Source organism: Bison bison, unplaced genomic scaffold (genome assembly GCF_000754665.1).
Source record: "Bison bison bison isolate TAMUID 2011002044 unplaced genomic scaffold, Bison_UMD1.0 scf7180017864292, whole genome shotgun sequence".
In the NCBI taxonomy this organism is placed as follows: domain Eukaryota; kingdom Metazoa; phylum Chordata; class Mammalia; order Artiodactyla; family Bovidae; genus Bison; species Bison bison.
Genome location: NW_011494864.1, coordinates 593827 through 601305, shown reverse-complemented (window position 1 = coordinate 601305; position 7479 = coordinate 593827). Strand labels below are relative to the sequence as shown.

The 7479-nt window shown below is 33.8% G+C and overlaps 1 long non-coding RNA gene across 1 annotated transcript in view; it reads left to right on the top strand.

Moving 5' to 3' along the window:
- Positions 1–7479, top strand: part of LOC104996403 — a 738430-nt gene that overhangs the window by 264003 nt on the left and 466948 nt on the right. The gene's annotated exons all lie outside the window — the stretch shown is intronic.

The following is a 7479-nucleotide window of genomic DNA, read 5'->3' as shown; positions in this document are numbered from 1 at the left end:
ATATATATATATTTACCTTAGAATGATAATTTCTACTCACATTTTAATTATCATCATAAGCATTTTTTAAATGATTATGATCATACTAAGTTTTGTATTTTGTAATTTTTCAAACATATAGTGAGCAATTTGTTGTGTCATTAGATATACAGGATAGCAGCATGCATATTATTATCAGCAAGTAAATTTACAAAATTGTTTCATAATTTAATATTATATATTTTATCTAAAAGCTATCCTTAGTTTTGAATTCTAGATAAAACTTATAAATATTACTGATTGTGTTAAATATGACAAACATCAATTTTTATTGGATATATCCTAAATTAATGAAATGATATGTTTAAATCACTTTTGTAGGTCATACTATTATCTACTAATATGAATAGTTAGCATTAAATACTGCACAGATTTTTCTGTTACTTAAATATTAGTTTCTTCACCTTAGTCATGAAGTTTAAGAAAAGAACTGCTATATTTTTAAAATTACTGTTTTTATCCCTTGAATGATAAAAACTGTATCACAATTTTAAGAAAAAACACGACACAGCATGAAGCCAATAAGAGGAAGAACAAAGTAAAGCACATTTTATTTCCAGAATAGAAGCCAGTAATTGTTACTCAGAACACATAAGGGGAGCGTGATTTTAAACATTTAGAGGAAATCATGAAAGCTTGAAGGGCTTTCCTCCAGGGGCACCTTGGAGGAATTCATGTTTCTAAAATAGGAAGCATTTATCAAGACTTTGAATACAGGAGCTGTTTCATGCTACAGTGTCAGCATAACTAGAGCAAATGAACTTTCTAGCCTCAGTGTTCACTGTGCTACTTTCTGTCAACATAGATTGTTTTTCTTAAAAATGTATACATACATACATATGGTAAAGAAAAATAAATAATTTCCTCTCGCTACCAAAATACTGATTTTTTCAGGATAACAGGTCAATTGCTAACTATAAATAGCATGCTTTTTATTAAAATTTCCTTACAAACTTTTGTGACTATTTTCTAATGGAATCAAGTTCATATTCAAATGTTTCTTTTATTGTTAAATATTCATACTTAAAAGAGTCTAGAAAGTGCATTTCTCCAATAGGAATGGTCATTTGAGAATAATGTATTTTGCTTTATATGGTTGGAAAGATTATTCATGATATTCTGGTAACATCACAGTCATACTGGCCTTGAAGTTAGCAGAATGTGATTGCAAAAACGATTGACAGACCTTTTAAAAACAAACAAACAAAAAACACAATTAACCATGAAATCTGACCTTTCAATTTTGGAGGTGAATTCACTTAATTTTATGGAAATTTTTAAATTAGCAAAATATGTTTTCCATTTTTAGATATGAAAAAATTATGTTATATGGCATCTGGGTGTTTGCATGTTCGCTTGTTCACTTTTTACTTATTATTTTAATATTTAATGAGCATGCTCTGGAAGAAGCAGAACAAGAACTCAATCACATACGTGAAAGATTTATCACAATTTAAAGCAAATCATCAATGATTATTAAGCTTTTTGGCATTATAATAGCCTGTTACCATATAAGCATATTTTTTTCCTTTTAACTCTAAATTACTCGTGGGATACTTAATGTGGGATACAGGCATCTTATATCTTCAGTTTTGTAATAGATAATTGCCAAAATGACATAGTACTAGTCTAGTATTAACTAGAATTGATATGTACTTGTCCCTATGACCTGTTACTTCCCTGTAGTTCATACAATAAAGAATCTGCCTGCAATGTAGGAGACCTGGGTTCGATTCCTAGGTCAAGAAGATCCTTGGTAGAAGTGCATGGCAACCCACTCCAGTATTCTTCCCTGGAGGATCCCATGGACAGAGGAGCCTGGTGGGCTACAGTCCCTGGAGTTGTAAAGAGTCAGACACAACTGAACAAGTAACACTACTACTGCTATCCCTGTGATCTAATGGCTTTAGTTTACTGTTTAAATTTTTGGAATGCCCTACTCATTTTCCCAATTCAGTTTATCAGAATGTGAACTCCTCTTTCGTGTCAGTTTTTGGGTCTGGGATGTGAGATTATGGAAACTGTTAAATAGATAAAATTATGAAATATGATTCTTTAGTAGAAAAGGAAGGTAAAGGTCTTTACTGAAGCACAAATGCAGGATGGCTTGCCCAGCTAGAGAGAGAGAGTGGAGAGAAAAGGTTTCCTGAAGAAAGTCATCTTCTTTTCTGTAAAGCAGGTGTTTGAGGTTTTCCCCCTCACTTTACATGTCCACATGGCTACATTTAATTTCAGATAACTCACATAGAAGTTCTTCATAGTGCTTTCTCATGACTGAATTGAATTATTGTATATGACTTTTTTTTTCCTTTTTATTTTTTTAATTTAAATTTATTTATTTTAATTGGAGGCTAATTACTTTACAATATTGTATTGGTTCTGCCACACATCAACATGAATTCACCCCGTGCATACACATGTTCCCCATCCTGAACCCCCCTCCCACCTCCCTCCCTGTACCATCCCTCCAGGTCATCCCAGTGCACCAGTCCCAAGGATCCTGTATCGAACCTGAACTGGTGATTTGTTTCTCATATGATATTATACATGTTTCCATGCCATTCCCCCAAATCATCCCACCCTCTCCCTCTCCCAAAGAGTCCAAAAGACTGTTCTGTACTTCTATGTCTCTTTTGCTGTCTCGCATACAGGGTTATCGTTACCATGTTTCTAAATTCCATATATATGTGTTAGTATACTGTATTGGTGTTTTTCTTTCCGGCTTACTTCACTCTGTATAATAGGCTCCAGTTTCATCCACTTCATTAGAACTGATTCAAATGTATTCTTTTTAATGGCTGAGTAATATTCCATTGTGTATATGTACCACTACTTTCTTATCCATTCATCTGCTGATGGACATCTAGGTTGCCTCCATGTCCTGGCTATTATAAACAGTGCTGTGATGAACATTGGGGGTACACATGTCTCTTTCAATTCTGGTTTCCTTGGTGTGTATGCCCAGCAGTGGGATTGCTGGGTCATATGGCCATTCTATTTCCAGTTTTTTAAAGAATCTCCACACTGTTCTCCATAGTGTCTGTACTAGTTTGCATTCCCACCAACAGTGTAAGAGGGTTCCCTTTTCTCCACATCCTCTCCAGCATTTATTGCTTGTAGACTTTTGGATTGCAGCCATTCTGACTGGTGTGAAATGGTACCTCATTGTGGTTTTGATTTGCATTTCTCTTACAATGAGTGATGTTGAGCATCTTTTCAGGTGTTTGTTAGCCATTTGTATGTCTTCTTTGGAGAAATGTCTGTTTAGTTCTTTGGCTCATTTTTTGATTGGGCCATTTATTTTTCTGGAATTAAGCTGCAGGAGTTGCTTGTATATTTTTGAGATTAATTGGAAAAGAAGTAAAACTCTCACTGTTTGCAGATGACATGATCCTCTACATAGAAAACCCTAAAGACTCCACCAGAAAATTACTATAACTAATCAATGAATATAGTAAAGTTGCAGGATATAAAATCAACACACAGAAATCTCTTGCATTCCTATACATTAATAATGAGAAAACAGAAAGAGAAATTAAGGAAACTATTCCATTCACCATTGCAACAAAAAGAATGTAATACTTAGGAATATATCTGCCTAAAGAAACGAAATACCTATATATAGAAAACTATAAAACACTGGTGAAAGTAATCAAAGAGGACAGTAACAGATGGAGAAATATACCATGTTCATGGATCGGAAGAATTAATATAGTGAAAATGAGTATACTACCTAAAGCAATCTATAGATTCAATGCAATCCCTATCAAGCTGCCAATGGGATTTTTCACAGAGCTAGAACAAACAATTTGTATGGAAACACAAAAAACCTCGAATAGCCAAGAAAATCTTGAGAAAGAAGAATGGAACTGGAAGAATCAACCTGCCTGAGTTCAGGCTCTACTACAAAGCCACAGTCATCAAGACATTATGGTACTGGCACAAAGACAGAAATATAGATCAATAGAACAAAATAGAAAGCCCATAGATAAGTCCACACACCTATGGACACCTTATCTTTGACAAAGGAGGCAAGAATATACAATGGAGAATAGACAATCTCTTTAACAAGTGGTGCTGGGAAAACTGGTCCACCACTTGTAAAAGAATGAAACTAGAACACTTTCTAACACCATACACAAAAATAAACTCAAAATGGATTAAAGATCTAAATGTAAGACCAGAAACTATAAAACTCCTACAGGAGACCATAGGCAAAACACTCTCCAATGTAAATCACAGCAGGATCCTCTATGACCCACCTCCCAGAATATTGGAAATAAAAGCAAAAATAAACAAATGGGACCTAATTAAAATCAAAAGCTTCTGCACAACAAAGGAAACTAAGCAAGGTGAAAAGACAGCTTTCAGAATGGGAGAAAATAATAGCAAAAGAAGCAACTGACAAAGAACTAATCTCAAAAATATAAGACTTTTTAAGTCAGGGGAAATATATTGTTCACTCTCAGCAAGGGAATAATTATTTATAGTTTCTTAAAACCTTTTTCTGTTGACTCTCCTGTAGTTATTAAAAATTCTGTAAGAGGAATTTTCCTAGCTTTCTGTTTGAAATTCAGACAAAACAAAGAAAAACATATCCAAAAATGTATTCTGTGTGGAAATCTGAAATTTTGGTAGTGTACTGATTAACATACAGGCTCAAATAGCATGTAGATACAAAAAATCTCCTCAAGTAAAAATGTTTTCAGTTTATCCATGTTGACATTCCTTGACCTTTTGTATTAAGCATAAAAGAACTGGTTAGAATTAACCAACAGGAGGAAGAGATAACTTGTACTGAGAGGATAAGATGATATAGTGATGGAATAACCTTTAAATTTTAATCATATGTGAATAAAACAACTTGTTTCTGTATAATAATAATTATTTGCTAATATAATTTCACATATAGAGGTGAAAAGAAAGGAGATGAAGAATTGTCTACAGAAGGATGGGAAAAGTCTAGAACATGTAAAAGCAGAAAGGGATTCAAAATGGAAAATTCTCTGTTTCTCTCTACTCTATGTCTAGAGTTTAGCATTATATCCACAAATAGAAAATACTCAGTACAGTTTGTAACTGTTAACAGGTGTTGCAGATATTGCTACATTTATTAAGTTTTATTATGTAGTTCTGCCTGTAATCCTGTAATTGTATACTCTCTATCACTATTCCTATTTGCAACCCCATAGACTACAAGGTTCATGGAATTCTCCAGGCCAGAACACTGGCATGGGTAGCCTTTCCCTTATCCAGTGGATCTTCCTAACCCAGGGATCGAACCCACGTCTCCCACATTGCAGGCAGATTCTTTATCAGCTGAGCCACAAGGGAAGCCCACTCACTTACTTATGTAGTTCTACCTTTAATCCTGTATACATCTCTATCACTTCCTATTGCATGACTGGATTATTTGTTTTGTGAGTTTGTTGCTTCCATCACTCAATAACTATTCTAGGGTAAGTGAACAGGATAATAATTATATTTTCATTCCACTACCGCTGGATTTTTCTGCCTAATAGACAATCATATGTTAAATAGGCTGAAGTAACAAAGGTAGTATTACATGAATAAGCAACACCATCATCAACAACAACAGTTCTGAGCAACTGCTCAGCTTGCCATGACCACTTCATGGGAAAACAAAGAATTGCATTGCAGTCTCTGATCTACAGACACTTTTAAAGTGACTTTAAAGCCAGATGAAATGGTTTTCTGAGGTATGCCTTTTTTTATATAAAACAAACAAAAGTAACCCATTTTTGAAAACCAAGAAAACTAAAATTGTTTTAGTAGTTCCCACATATATGTATAATCAGATATTAACTCACCTTTAATGGTTTAGTAAAGTGTTTCATTTATTTATTCAATCATTGTCTCGTGTGGTATTACATTGTTGTGTTTTTGTCTCTGAGTTGTGTCTGACTCTTTTGTGACCCCATGGACTGTATCCCATGAGCTCCTCTCTCCATGGGATTTCCCAGGCAAGAATACTGGAACGGATTGCCATTTCCTTCTCCAGTGCAGTCTTGCTTACAAGATATAAAAAATGAGGAAGCCGAAGAGAGCACATAAATGAAACTTTAGTATATATGAAAATGGAGGTGAAAGATGAGTGAAAAAATAAGCAAAAGAAATAAAAACATTAAAGATTATATATAAAAGGTAATCATACATGAGGCTAAATGTATATACTTTATTTTACATGTCAACTTTTGAAATCTATTCATTGATGAGCCACATATGTAAACCAAAGTTATGTAGTTGCTGAGGGAAAATAAAAAAAATATATATCAGTTTCATAATTTAGTATCCCTATAACTTAAAACATAAAAATTACCATGTTCCCAGGAAAATTAATTATATTATTCTTGAATTATGTACAGAAAAGTCTGTAATAATAGTGGAGAGTATCCTTGATGATATCTTATAATAGGCATTTCTTATGGCAGCCATCAATACACTATAGTCTGAATACATTGGTTTGTCGAGATCTCGTTAAATCTAAGAATACTTCAAACTATTTCAAAGAGTGACGTTTTCCCTTTGAATTATAATCTCTTAATAGGTTTTATCTTTGTTGAATTTTGAATGAGTCTTATGAGTCAATTGAGCAAGGAAAATATCTGGAATGCCAGTGGAATTTGCTTGAATAAAGTTTGGACTCCTTTGTTTTAGAGGACAACTGAACTGAGATTGTTTAATTAATTGCACTAACAGAAAGTGACTGAATCTGGCCTTTGGGGTGAATCAAAAGGAACTTCCCATCATGGGACATGACAGTCTTTATTTTTTATTTTAAAATAGATATGAAACTGTTCCAGTGCAGAATTAAATGAACAGTATAGACTCCACCGTTATGGAGTAATCAATATGCTTTTATTATGGAAAAAAAAAATATAGTCAGAAAAAGATATTTGCTATGAGTAAAATACATTCTCTGTAATGGAGCACCCAGCATTGTGCACCAATATTTCATGATATACAGTTCACAATAATGCTGAAAATCCCCAGAGTAATGATGTGAGTTAATTTGGTTTAATAATTTGTGTATTGGAGAACACTGGTCCTTCTTTCTCTGCTTGTTCCGTTCTTTTTTCTTTTCCTTTATCACTACTGTGGGTTCCTTCTTTCTTCCCTTATTCTGTTCTCCAGTACTTTCCTTTCCTCTTTTCTTTTCCTCTAGGCATGTCATTTCAATGTTTCTTAGATGCCAATATTTCTAGATGCTGTGTAACTAAATAAACCCTATTTAGTTGTTGGTTCAGGCCATCTAATTTGAGATAATAAAATCATAGCAATTGCAAATACTGTTGTTTAGTTGCCAAGTCATGTCCAATTCTGAAACCCCATGGACTACAGCATGCTAAGCTTCCTTGTCCATCACTGCCACTTGGAATTTGCACAAACTCATGTCCATTGAATTGATGATACCATCTA